This window comes from Spea bombifrons, chromosome 2, assembly GCF_027358695.1.
Source record: "Spea bombifrons isolate aSpeBom1 chromosome 2, aSpeBom1.2.pri, whole genome shotgun sequence".
NCBI classification, from domain to species: domain Eukaryota; kingdom Metazoa; phylum Chordata; class Amphibia; order Anura; family Pelobatidae; genus Spea; species Spea bombifrons.
In genome coordinates, this window is record NC_071088.1 from 33,201,725 (window position 1) to 33,216,007 (window position 14,283).

General features: G+C 38.6%; 1 protein-coding gene across 2 annotated transcripts in view; it reads right to left on the reverse strand.

Moving 5' to 3' along the window:
• MID1 (midline 1) overlaps nt 1-14,283 on the reverse strand; it is a 172,339-nt gene that overhangs the window by 81,564 nt on the left and 76,492 nt on the right. Inside the window, exon 1 of one of the 2 annotated variants that reach the window (XM_053457418.1) lies at nt 134-422. The exons of the other annotated variant lie outside the window; for it this stretch is intronic. The gene's annotated coding sequence lies outside the window, so the exon portion shown is untranslated. Of the gene's footprint in view, nt 1-133; nt 423-14,283 lie in introns of those variants that run through there. 2 annotated transcript variants of the gene reach the window in all.

Here is a 14,283-nt window from a genome sequence, read left to right on the forward strand (position 1 = left end):
ATCAAAGTTGGCCCAGGGCATGAAACTTCCCCTGGCAATGAAGACATGAGTGGCACTGACTCGATCTAGAGCTTAAGTTATCAACCTCCTCTTCCTTAAGGCAGATCCACTAAATGATTCACATGCTTCTTACCTGAGTCATGGTTAGAATCCCATAATCCATACAGCTATGTAAATTGCAACAAAAGTGGCCCCCAAGGTAAGTGTGCAGTGGGTCAAGAAAAGAGACAATCCATCAGCGGCTCCCTTGTAGGATCCTTCCTCCTTTTTACGCTTCTTAACACTTTCCTGGCAGGATCCTAGAAAGTTTCTGCAGTGTTCCTCCCCTCTTCCCGGTCTCAGATCAGTGAAGAGCAGGGAGAGGCAGCTGTCTCCTTCCACTTCATTTCAAACCGCAGCTCAGGCTGTGCACATAGCTGGGGGAGCCAGGAAAGAGATGCTCCAATCAGCGCCAAGGGGCGGGGCTTCGAGGTGCTGTGAGGCGGATCACGGGGATTAACCGTCTGGGTCCTGGAACGTCTGCGTGACCATGTGTTTATGGGAAGAGTGTTTAACACTTTGCCCAGCACGACATGGGTTAAACAAAGTCAAAGAAGCTCTATTACAGAGCAAATCATTATAATATTAAGTACATGTTAGTAGATTACAAACGCCTATTTTACAATGTACATGCCTATTGTTGTTTTGTCCCTGTATATAAAACAGTATCTGCAAGAGAGATCTCAATGTATTCTTCCTGGTAAAACACTTTTCTAAATAAATAAAATAAATCCAGAGAATGCATGTCCCCTTACTAAGCATGATGAGAGTTGCAGTTCACAGAAAACCTTAATTGTATATATATATATATATATAATTATTGTTAACATTGAAATAATTCCAAAACCGGAGTGTCCGCAGTTAAGGTTTTCTTTTTTTAATGGGGTTAAATGTCAAGATTCACACATTATCTAGAACCTGCACAAAAGAATCTTCATTGATCCTCTTCCCATTCTTATCTGAGCAGATGGAGCAGGGCTGGAGATAATCTCCCCAACCACTTTGTATCTGGAACTGGTTTTGTTTAAGTTGAAGTCAGATTGGTGATAGCATTCTTTCGGATAAAACACGACTGGCCGGCGTAGGCAAAAAACAAAACAAAACAAGACTATATGTTGCTAGTCCAGAGTCATGTTTTCTTTAGACATTTGTAACATATGAAATATATTTATCACATAAACTATTTAATACCGATATATATACGCTTTCCCTCAACCTTTACTCATTTATTTGAGGATATTTATTAAAAATATACCATGCAGGTGCTTTACCAACCAATAATGGTGGCAAGGAAAGTGACATATATTATATATATATATATATATATATATATATATATATATATATTATTTTATTATATAGTGCCTACAATGTACACAGTGCTTCTTACAGTACATAGGGGACTGAAAAAACTAAAATTTAGTCCTTTTTTCTGAAGGCACCAAGTCCTTGGTCTTGTCTTTAGCATAGCTTTACGCCTATCCCATGAATGTTTACATTCTCTCACTGTATTAGCCGCTAACAATCTACCACCATCCCAGTAATTACATATATATATATAATTATTCATATATATATATATATATATATATATATATATATTACTCCATATCCAGTAGTGCTAAATTTAATGAAAGGCAACATCTATTGTAAAATAGTATTTTTGTTAAAAAAAACATTTGCGGGGGATGGCACCAATTTCAGTTTTGCCAAAGGTTGCCAATTAGCCTAAGGTCGGCCCTGTTTATTAAAGTTTCCCGAATAGTTATTGGGAGCTCAGTAACGCGGCCACGGTAAATATGATGAGGAGGTAAATATACCACGCCTGTAACGGAATGTTTGCTCAGCAAATAGCCCATGTCTCTGAGTGTGTCTGCAGCGCTATTCTCCTGTTTGATCATATATTCTTCGCAATATACCTTATCTCTGCCACTTCAAAATACAATCAGTCCTGTTATGGCCTAACTGTAGCCTGCAACTGACCTTCACATATCTAATGATACTCCCCGAATATCTGATGTGAGATGTTTTCTGCTTAGTATTCCCTTTGACTTGATAAAGTGATGGAGGGAGTCTTGAAATCTGGTTATATATATTACACACATACACAGAATTTTCCCTTTATCCTAAAAAAAAAATCTTATCCACCATGCTACAGGGACCCTTGTGTGTATTATTCCCCTCATTGACCTCTGTATAAATGGCATACAGAAGCAAATCAATAAAATAGATGAAACTGCAGTTTCTCTGCATACATTAATGCAACATAATGTAACACAATATTCACATGGACAAACATTGTATATTTTTTTTAGTTATCGCTTTAAAAGTGTAAAATAAACTGAAAACTAGTGTTACAGGTTTAAAAAAAATTAAAATAATAAGTAAAAAAAAATAGATACAAATTAAATATATATATAATGGCACCAAGATGTTAGCAGCAGATCCTTTAAGTCCAAGGAGGGGGCCTCCATGGATGCATCCTGGTGCCATGTCTTCTCCAGGTAAGTGACACACGCATCTGGCCATTCATGTGATATAAAAGAAAACGTGATTCATCAGACCGGGCCACCTTCTTCCATTGTTCGATTCTACAGTGGCTCGTGTGTTGGATTTGACCACACGGGCCAGCCTTTGCCCCCTCACATACATCAATGAACCTTGGCTGCTGTTTTGGAGATGCTCTGACCCAGTCGTCTAGCCATCAGAAATTGGTACTTGTCAGAGTCGCTCAGATCCTTACGCTTGCCCATTTCTCCTGCTTCTAACAGCAGCAAGTGTTAAATCTCATACACTTTAACCATGACAGGAATAATTCAGAAATGTCATTACATGGGGCATTATCCTGATCCAAGTAACAAATCAGCTTCTAAGCCCCTGTTGCTCACACGAGCAGAAGAACATCCACCCATACAGTAACAAGAGGAAAACATCACAATGGTAATTGGTTTGTGTTCATAGCTAGAAATATTAATACACATGTTGTGATTCCATACATGTCGGCAGATTTGTACATATTTACTTAAAAAAAGGTCTTGGGCACTAAAGCCTTGTGCTAGATGTAATAGGAAACATGGCTGTGGTTTTATCACCATCTACTTAATAGGACGAATAAAGGTTGGGATAAAGGACTCATTCTATTACTTCATAATAAAATTAACATTGCCTTCTTAATAAGTCCATTAACCTGTACATTACGTATTATATCTTCATAATTACATTGTTAAGAATAATTTCTATGAATCATTGGGGTGCTTCAACATCCTAACTGCTCCATAAACAGGTATGACTTATATACAAGTACGGGTAAATAATTTTACTGCAAAAACATGGTTTTTATCTGCCATCAGATACTATGCTTCTCTTTTGACATCCATTACTGAATTACTCATGCCATGTTTCACATTCTATAAGGCTTTCCTTCAGGTTTAGAAGGTGTGTGCATCCTGTGGCACAGTTCTCTTATGCCCACTGCCTGGTACAATAGACCCGATTAGTAGGGCCGATTACAACACCCCCATCCCAACTACTCAGAAAAAGGGCAGTTCCAAAAGAGCAGAAATTTCCCGACTCTCAAACCCAGGGGCACAATCAGTGATTTTGGTTTAGCCCTAAACACAACCACTAGTAACTTGATTTTCATTGCTGGCCCCACCATATGGGCACCTAGGCCATTGAGTGAGGTGGTGGAGGTGCCACTTTAGTAAGCAAACATAGGAGAGATGAAGAGATTGCAATAGAATGCTACAAACCTGAGGGCCGCTCTAAAAAACATCACTATTCCATTTCTGGTAGGTCCAGACAACTTATACGCTTGTTTCAATATAAATGACTCTGTACAGGATATGTTCAAATCATGGCGTATTTGGTGTTTCCTCAACCAACCTCAAGCTCCAAGGTACTACAAAAATATTTGTTTACTAAAGTATAGTATTTTCAAGCTTCTCCCGATCAGTAAATTCAGAATGTGATCAGATACAATAATTCCTAAAGAAAATCAGGACTCGTGCCACTCTGATGTCAGTTCTACAACACAGAAAACAGGACTCGTCCTGCCATATAGGTAAACTAAACGACTACCTTGACCACAGAGACGCTAAGGGTGTCATCATGATGCCCTTTCTAATGTGAGCAAGCAAGACGAAGTGTTGGAAACATAACTTGCCTTTTGTGGTAGAAATTATTGCGTCAGCCGGGCACGAATCGTCCATTCACCAAAAACAAGACCAAACATGGAATTAGAATACCTCCCATGCCTCTGAAACAGTTTGGGACCAGAGTTTGATGGTGGAGTTGGTTTGTTAATTATATCTTCAGTTCCAGCAGCTGCTGTAGATATCACTGGAAAACTTGTATTAAGGGCAAGCAATGGGACTTCAAATATTCACTTGATTTAGCAACAGTTTAAACTAGTCGTACCAAGAGAGAGCTAAACACTGCATGGGGTAAACAGTAGCTTGTTTTTATATAAATACCCTTTGGCAATAAGGCTTCATGAAGATCTGCCTCTGTTTACTTTCTTATCAACCAAACGTAGCTGCTGTGTTACAATATAATAATAACTGAGGGTGTGACAGCTCTGCGTGATTCACTTTGAAAGTACGCAAACAAACGTACTAAACACATCACACAGGGATTTATTCACTAAAGCGTGAGCTAACCCCAGTGAGCTTCTCCTGCCGAAAAAACTTGGCTTGCACTGCAAATCCGTGAGATTTCTCCCGTCTGCTTACACAGTGAATTAGGCATTATGCAAGGAAGTTTAGTATTTCTTGCTTGAGAAACCCGCCAGTGTTCGCCCTCCATATTGAATTGTGAGGTGAGGGAGTTAAAACAATTGCTCTCCTGCAAAAACTCATACCAACGCTCCCATTATTATTATTATTATTATTATTATTATCTTTTTTATAGCGCAATTTACGCAGCGCTTCTTACAATACGTATATTAAAGCGGTAAGGCAAAACTGGAATTCACAGACCAATATATCTGGTGGAGAGAGCTCTGCTCGCAATTTGTCATTGTTTTGCTTCAATAAGTTTATATATATACATATACATATAGATATACATGTATAGAGTGTACTGAGAGGTTGGTAGATAAGCATGTTTCAAGTTCTATCTATCTGTTGATTTCTGTATAGACCGTGACCCCGTTTGAGACATTTGCTCCTACTCCTAATGCCTGTCTGTGATCTTTTTTATGACAGTTCTTGCTTACACTGACCTCTCCCTGTGATCTCTTTTAAGTTGTGACAGTGATCTCTTTACCATACATGCTTCTGGGTCCAACCTGTGCCTTTGACCTCTGAGTATCTATCACCTCCCGTGTAAAGAAAAATAAAAATACAAAAATTTCTTGGTAATGGGTCTGTTTGATAAAATTACAATAAACTATCATATATCATATAAACCCTATGAGGTCAATTTCTCTGGTATGTAATATGGGTGAGATTTGTATTTTTCCAGATATTTTACACTGGCCGCACCCATCTGAAAAATGACTAAATCCCCCTAATTTCATGGGTGAATGTTTCCATGTGTTGTGTTATATTACTCTTTGACATTTTATTGGTACAGTGTTTATCTTTTGTGTTAACAAAATATCCCAACAGTTAACAATAACTCAACAGGTCAATTGCTATACCGCGTTCAATATAAAAGAAAGCCAAAACAAATGTTGCAGAAATATTTTATTGTAAATGGAATCATATATATATATATATTTAGGCACTTACATGTAAAATACGGCTTTAATTTATTTTATGCAATACTTTCTATATAATGCTTCTATATCTAGGCTTCCAATGCAGAACAATACTACGTATGTATCCAAATTAATCCGTTTTTAAATAAAAAGCCCAATTTTGGCTTCCTCTGTTCTAAATGCAATAAGTTTTTCTTACAAATTAAGTGTGAGCCATATAAAATAGTTAACAAAAATGTCATTGCCTAAAAATTAGCACAACTATTTTTATATTTTTTTTTACATTTTTTTCCCAGTTCTCATAAATGGATATATTTTTGTATTCCTAGGTAGATAAAAAAAAAAAAACACAAAAAAAAAAAAGAAGTCTGGTTTTATTCTCCGAGTGTCAGCTCTGTGATCTCATTCATGTCATTCTTGCTTTTATTCTCATTGAGAAGAATAGCAGATCTAGCTGTTTTCTCCTTTAATTCCCATGGGGAAGTGTGAAAACAGATCTGCTTTACTTGTCATATGGAATAAGGTCCTAATATACACAATCAGTTCAGTTCCTAGGGTTAGATTGCAATCTCTTCAGGTCAGAGAGTTAGTAGAGAAGATGTGCTATATGGGTTGATACAATGCGCCAGTGATAGGGCAAATTCGCCAGCTCTGTTCACCATGTCTAATCTATGGCTTTCTTAATTGAATTACCCAGAAACATTACGCCATAAGTTTGTACAGAGACTTGTCTCTGTGTGTATCTTGATAAATACTTGCAACATATGCCTCGCAGACAGTATGTTAAACGCCCTGTGTACTGTATTCCTCTTGTTTCTAAATACAATACATATGTTATAATGCAAATCGCAGCAGTAAAAAAAAAATATATTAAAAAAAAAGTGTAATTTGGGTGCGTGAAGGCTAGAAATGGTAACAACTATTTTTATACTTAAATTTAAATTAGATGTTTATACTTAAATACGTTTAAGGATCTTTCAGTTTATTTGCAATAATGTTCATTTATTTGGATGAATTGGGTGCTTTTTTTAAATCAACAGCTATGAGAATCAATCAATAAATTATATTTAAACACTAATTTACAATCCTTTAATTATTTCTCCTTTTTTAACTATAAATACAGATTTCAGATTAAATTAAAAATGAGCATAATTTTCTTTATTATTATTATGGAGGACATGTATGGAAAAAAGACTGCCGCTGTGGTGTGAATTACCAGATTTACTTCGCTATTAAGTGTGAACTTCTGTTTCACGGATTTATTACATTTTCAGATATAACATAAGGTAAAAGTATCTCTTTTCGTAGTAGATGATATATATATCTGCTTAAAAAAAAAACAGACTACCGGATCCACAGTGATTAAAAATATAAAATAATATTTGATTTCCTTTTGAGCATCCTGTCTTTGGAACAGTAAGACAGGATCTGTCACCTCTTTTAAAAAATACATAATAATGGAAACTGCTTTTGGGTTTCAAAACAAATTATGCACCATTAGCAGTTCCACGAACCCACTTTGCACATTTGTGACATGACACCTTTGACTCCTCTATATGCGTAAAAAATGCTGTACCGTATGGTAACGCAATAGGCTGCGTTTGGGGATTATTTTCCCATTTTTTTAAAAAACTATTTCTTTAATTTTCTTACAATTGACATGACTGAAATGTTATTATCTGATAATACAATCTGGGAAACATCTTTAAACCATATGGAATGACATCATTGCAGCATTTCAAATTCAGCATTCACATTAAATGGGAATGGGTTATTAAAACCCTGATTCCTGTTGGGAAATCCATGCATTTATTAAAAAAAAAAAAAAGAGAGAGAAGAATAAAAATTGTGATTCATTTTAGATAGATTGCAATGGGTTCTCAACTTTTCTATTGAATATCTGATAATTATGAATATTATTATTATTGGTAAGGTTCCAGCATGTTGGGGTGCACAGTTTAAGTGGTTTGGGTACAAAAACAAGTTGTGAAACAGTATATGAAACAAGTGCCCTGCTTGTGAGAACGTACAGTATAAAGTCATGCTTTATATAGTCCAGCTATCATGTGCACTTCAATCCATATGGTCGCTGATGTCCCTTTTAAATGAATAATAATCCCCCTTGCAAATGCATTGGATGAATTTATCATGAAACACATCAACCAGATTTGCCAGTGTGAATGCGCGCCATCTCCACTTCTCCCCTGAACGCTCAGTGGCGCATTCTGGTCTAGGCCAACAGTTCCAATGGGTGGCAGCTTCTATGGCACATAACAGGGAGCTCCCCGACGTACCATTACTCCATGGGTCAGTTGGGGAGATCAGACATATCGCTTGTAGCTGGCCCATATATGCCATGGAACACTTTGAACCACAATCCGTTTACTCTGAGGGTCGCGCTTTGAGCGGCACCCAGCCAAGGTATAGAATGACTCTGCAATGTATAGGGCAGCGCACTGCAGCTTCTCCTAAAGGAAAGGTTTTTTCTCTTTCTGCTAAAACATGCATAAAAAAGTACTTACAAGGTTCTTTAGTATGCATTCTTCACGTATGGGACACGGGAGTATCCCTTTAAGATAAAGGAGTATTCACTAACATAAGGGTTTGATTATGATGTAATCGTCTTTTGATTCAACCAATCAACAGTTTCATCATAGGTTGACTACATACAGGATATATAAAAATTGTTGAAATGGTAAGTTTTAATGAAATTCGCTGGTACATTAAGTTGTCTGAGCAACTGAATTATATCCTAATGTATAATTCAACAAGGGAAATTGCTAGATCTTGTTTTATGTATTATTTAATAAAGCTTCCAATACTATACTAACAGTGTAAATGTAAGTATCAAAAGGAATGGCCATGTTCATATGTGCAGTTTAATTCTTCTGCTTATTTTTAATTATGGGATTTGCAAAGTGGTTTAATCCCCCCTCCCCCCAAAAAAAGGCTACAGTTGTCTAAATCTGCTTTGTGACATAATAGCTGCAAGGCCTGGGTAGAGAATCTGTGACAGCGTCCTGCTTAGTATTCACTATGATGTAGTGTTTTCTGCCAGCCTCTGCTGAAAAGGTCACGTTTTCCGTTAGCCAGGTGTTACTGTGATATTCTGATAACAGGTAGCTCAACTCACTAGACTCTTTATCACACATCAAAAATGAGGGATTGTAAAAAGTTTGGCTTTCATTGCGATCAGTCTGACACATTCCGTAACATCATTTCATATTTATAAGAGAAAAAACTCTTAGCACAATAGCCGTATATACCAACAAAGTACGTTCTGTAATTGCTACAGTTTTTTTTCTTGAAAAGGTAACCTGGTGATTTTAGAATGTGAAAATTCAAATGCTAAATATAGCCCTTAAGGACTGAGGGCCAAACTTGCAGCTATACCATGTAAACATAGACTAAGTATACTCTGGGTTTGACCCAAAGTCTCTGGGTAAAGGACTGCTTCCCCAAGTCTCCAGGTTAGTGTCCTCTTTCTCTCCTACTCCCCACCCCCAGGCAAGCACATTGAGAAATGCAGTGGTTTCATATACCTACAGCACCCACATTAATGTGAGTTACGCATTTCTTCACTTTGAATGAAGGCTTTACGAGGCTAGCCCTGCCCCCACACAAAGTGACTCCCCGAGAAGAGTGAGAGCTCCAGGTTGCCAACACAGGGATGCTTTCAAGTTGAACTAAGAGGCCTCCCTAAGACCGGATGTGTAGTGGACATCGGCATGTGCATGCATACACAACCTACGTTCATAGTTTGCTTGGCATGCACGATGATGCCTACTGGCAGGGGGGCCACTACATACTGTGTGCTGCCATCTGGTTCAAGGATCCAGAGCAGCATGTACTCTCCAGAGTGATGCAGGTGGCATGGTCTCAACGGCTCACAAATGAAGAGGGTGCACCTATGACACGCATCAGGAGGTGCACCTGTGATGTGCACCTGGAGGCACGGCCCTTCTGCCTAGTGGTTCTGATCCTGTATTGTCCTACCTGTGTACCGTATCTGGCTACCTGTTTAGTGTACCAACCTCAGCTATGTCTGACCATCCATTCTGCATTCACTCGGACATCCTGTGTCTCCCATCTATAACTCCAGCCTACAGTTTTGAAGTACAGGTATCTGGATCCGTCTGTGCTTTACCTATAACGCTCACTGCTGAACTTTACCTGCCTACACCGTTGGGATTGTCTAAGTCCCTGTCCGCTTAGCGTGGGGCCCAGCTCCTTGCTAGGTGATTCAGGACTGAAGAACTTCTGCAGTCAGTGCTCATTCGGTAACGGCAGATATGACATACTTTTGTCTAGGGGAGCTGAGTGCGGTCAGTCTATTCCTGCTCAAGGGTGCCTATTCACATTGTATCCAAGTGTCCATATACATTCTGCATGAGTATAACTAGATTTTGGCATCTGCATGTTAGTAGTCTAGATTGTAAGCTGTTTGAGCAGGCCTCTTCTTACCTGTTGTTTCTGTAGTCAAATTGTTATGTTATATTCTACATGTTATGTCTTGTCTACTCATTGTACAGCACCATGGAATATGATGGCGCTATATGAAGAATAATAATAATGGTGTTAAAAAGCACTACAATGAACAGCCATTAGAAGAGAAGCAGGCAATATTCAGCAGCCATTGAATGCCTTCCTAGTTTGTCAAATGCTTATCGCTCAAATCCTACCAAAGATCGAAGGCTTGGCTTATGTATAATTATTGGTTTAAGTACTTGTGTCAAAGATGCACCCAAAAAATCCTTTACCTCAGGGTCCCAAAACCTAAGTGTTACCTTCAACATGTTGTAGATTAGTCACAGGACCGGGCTGGCCATCTGGCACATGGGGCAAATGCGACGTGTTACGTGAGCAGAAAAGTATAGCATGCGATCCTGTGACACTTTTTTCACATGAAGGGTTAAATGTTAGGTAAGTGCTTAGTGAGAATTTAAAAACTTTTGTTGTGTGCTGTTGTTTACTGTCTATGAGTAAGCGCTAATTTAGAGTGAAACGCGTTAGGCGTGGTCTGTTCACTTCCGGTGAGTATATTTGCTGTAATAATGAATAAACCTCTACTTTTAGATTTAACTTTTGAGCCATGGAGCGCTATTTATTGTGCCTGCATTCCTATGACGTGTTTAGTAGATTTGGAAGCCTCCATTTATTTGTACCTCCATTTTTACGCTGGAGCACTGTGACTGAGTAGGGACCTGATTCACACTTTATTGTATACGAATAAGTTGATACAATTAAACTTTTAAAAAGTTGCTAATCAGGAGAAAAGAGACACATACACAAGAATATTATGTTACACGTAGAAATTTGCTATTAGAACACTCGATGCATGTAAGCAAACTAATTGAAATATATATACATATGTATACATATACATCTTTTAAATAGCGTATAGCTAAAAACATACTAAAAACAGATATATATCTGTTGATTAAAAATAATCTTTATTCCCATTTACTTCTTTGGTACATTAAAACTTGCAGGCACGCTAAGCCTGTGTCTGGGAACATAGCTATCTTTTCTACCTAAATCACTGGGAAAAGAAATGACTTTCCTAAGGTCACAGAGCTTTTCTGCTGTAGGTTCAGTGTCAGAACACATATGTCATGTCTAACATATGCTCAAAAAGGAATCTATCGTGAAATGAAATTCACAAGTTTTATAGCTTGAACATTTGAACACAAAAGTATGTCATGCAGAGAAGGGCTGAGTTAGATAATAAGTATTTCCATTGTTGGCCAGGATCTAGAATGCCTGCTGTCATGTATAAAATATGCCAACCTCAAAGCCTGGAAAGTACCTTCAAGAAACATGTGTCTTAATATTAATGGTGAGCTCCTCCACATACAGTTCCCAATGATTTTGTTGTAGTTTTTACTCTACAGCAACAATTATACAGATTCATTTTATTTCCTTGGTTCAGTATTTCCCTTTTCTTTTCTTGTTTTTATTACTTTTTATTAATGTTTTTGCCATGGTGGAGCAGAGTGAGTTTATGCTATATTGCATATGTCTTCTATTGTGATGCCTTACATACCATTCACATGAACATTTGATTGTACAGATTTACTTCCAGGAAACCTATTGAATTAAATTATGACTTACATGATGTTTATGAAATATTTCACTTGAATTTTATTAACCTGCACAGGCAGGTTGTGTGGGGCAAAGATGGCACAGCCAAACGATTTGGGGACAAAAATGGAACAGACAAGCTGTTTGGGGACAAAGATTGCACAGACATGCTGTTTGGGGAAACAGATGGCAAATCCTTTCCATTCATTCTTCGTGCTGGCATATCCTGTGGATGCTATCTGGGTCCCAGGGCAAATCCTATGTGTGAAATTTGAGTGCCAGGGCTGGGCTTTGGTCAGTGTAACCTGTGATCTATGTCTGCAATGTAGATCACAGGTTACATATTCATATTCATTTTATTTCACAGCTTATATGATGTCATCATACAGAGAGGTACCTGGAAGTGGGAGAATATAATTCCTTGCGTAAACACACAGGTGCAGAGGGCAATCTGAACATTGCGTGACCCCGCTATAAGACTGGGTGTGAGTGTGTAAGAGTGAGTGCATGATGGAGTGAGTGTGTTTGTCAGAAGCTACTTACTGTAGCCTAGGCCAACTAGGCCAAGGGTGGCAGGTTCAGGGGCAGATCGCCTGAATGGCTCATAGCATGCAGTCAGGGCCGGCCGAAGACTTAATGCCGCCTGGGGCGAAGTTTAAAACGCCGCCCGACGCCGGGGGGGGGGGCGAAGTTTAAAACGCCGCCCCCCCCCGCCGACGCCGGGGGCATTTTAAACTTCGCCGACGCCATACCCCCCCCCCCCGGTACTTACCTTTAAACAGCCCTGCGGCGAGTCTCCCTGCTCTGCCACGGTGCCGGCTTGTAATGCTGAGCGCCGGAAATTGACGTCACTTCCGGCGCTCTGCATTACAAGCCAGCACCAGGACCGAACAGGGAGACTCGCCACAGAGGAGAGAGAGATAGAGAGGGGCGCCGAGCGGGTAAGCGAAAACCACTCGGTGCCCCCTCTCTCTCTCTCTCCTCCTCCGCTTTAAAAAACAAAAAAAAAGTGCTTGGGGCGGCAAAGTGCCGCCCCTTCTAAAGTGCGGCCTGGGGCAATTGCCCCAGTCTGCCCCATTATAGGGCCGGCCCTGCATGCAGTAAAAGGCATTTATAAGTAAAAGGAAATTATGTCAGGTGTTCAGCAGTGAGGACTATGATCAGGGGGGGGGAGTGGCTGGAGGCACTGCCCTGGGTCATGTCTAGTGCAGCACTCACATTACGGTGTGTTAGAGTGAGTATGTGTTAGTATCTGAGCATGGGGGGTGTGGTGGTAGAGGCCAGGGGAGGCACTCAGCTCTACTTTCCCCACTGGCCAGAAGGTGCCAATCCTCCTCTATGCCTAAATGTTTTGTTTTTATTGCATGACAATGATTTAAATAAAATATTTTATAAAAAAAAAAATAGAAAATGAATAAACTGGAACATATAACTGCTCTTAACACCAGTAAACAGAGTAGAAACATTATGCCAAGATGAAGGAACATATTGTCTCAGCGACTTGTTACTTTCTTTAATTTGAATTAAGATAAAAACATTTTATTTGTCACCACCAGGGAATTTACAATGACATTCATTTCGGCAAGATATTTCTAATGAGAAGCCTAAGTAGGATTTGCTTGAAGAAAATCAATTGCAAATTCAAACCACAATTAACAAATTAGTTAAAATGTATAATAGGTTATTGGCTAAAAGCAAAATAATAAAACAAGTGACTTAACCAGAAGTAATTTGCTTCGGGAGAATTAATTTAAGGGAATTTCTAGTGACAGGTACTCAATGCCATAATAATTTCAGTTCTTAATCCTTTACTATCACAGAGCAATTAAGGAGGCCATTGATTTTAGTTAATCTGCAAAAGGAAGCGGATGGGAGTTTATAGTGGAGGGCCAAGATAAACTCTGCAAGAGCACACTGGATTGCATTGAATTATTGCCTTTGATGTTTTTTTAGTCATTTTTATCTGTCTAATTATGTTATACTACAAATCAAACCCTTAAATCCACAGTATTAGAAAATAAGACGGTATACTATTTGTAGATTGTAATTGCAGATGTGTCCCTTTTTGTCCCAAATCCTACGTCTTACAGTCTTATACACTACATTAACCCATACAACTGTGTTTACAGATCAGAATAATACTTATACATAATAAAAAAACCTAGTCTATGTATATACTATGGGTATATACTAATGTTCCTTTCTCAAGCTCTACACGATTATTCTAGTGTTAAAGGAACACTCCAATGCTATCTTTTAGGAAAATATTATTTTGCTTGAACACCAATGCATTTAACTGCATGCATATCAGTGCATGCTTTCTATTTGAGTTAAAAAAATTAAACCATGCCCCTCCCCCTTCCTGCTTCTACTGAAACAGGAAGTGTACTTGAGTACGTTGCCCACCCATGCATTGAAATTAATGGGTTCAGCTCAAATGAGCAACGGTCAATCTA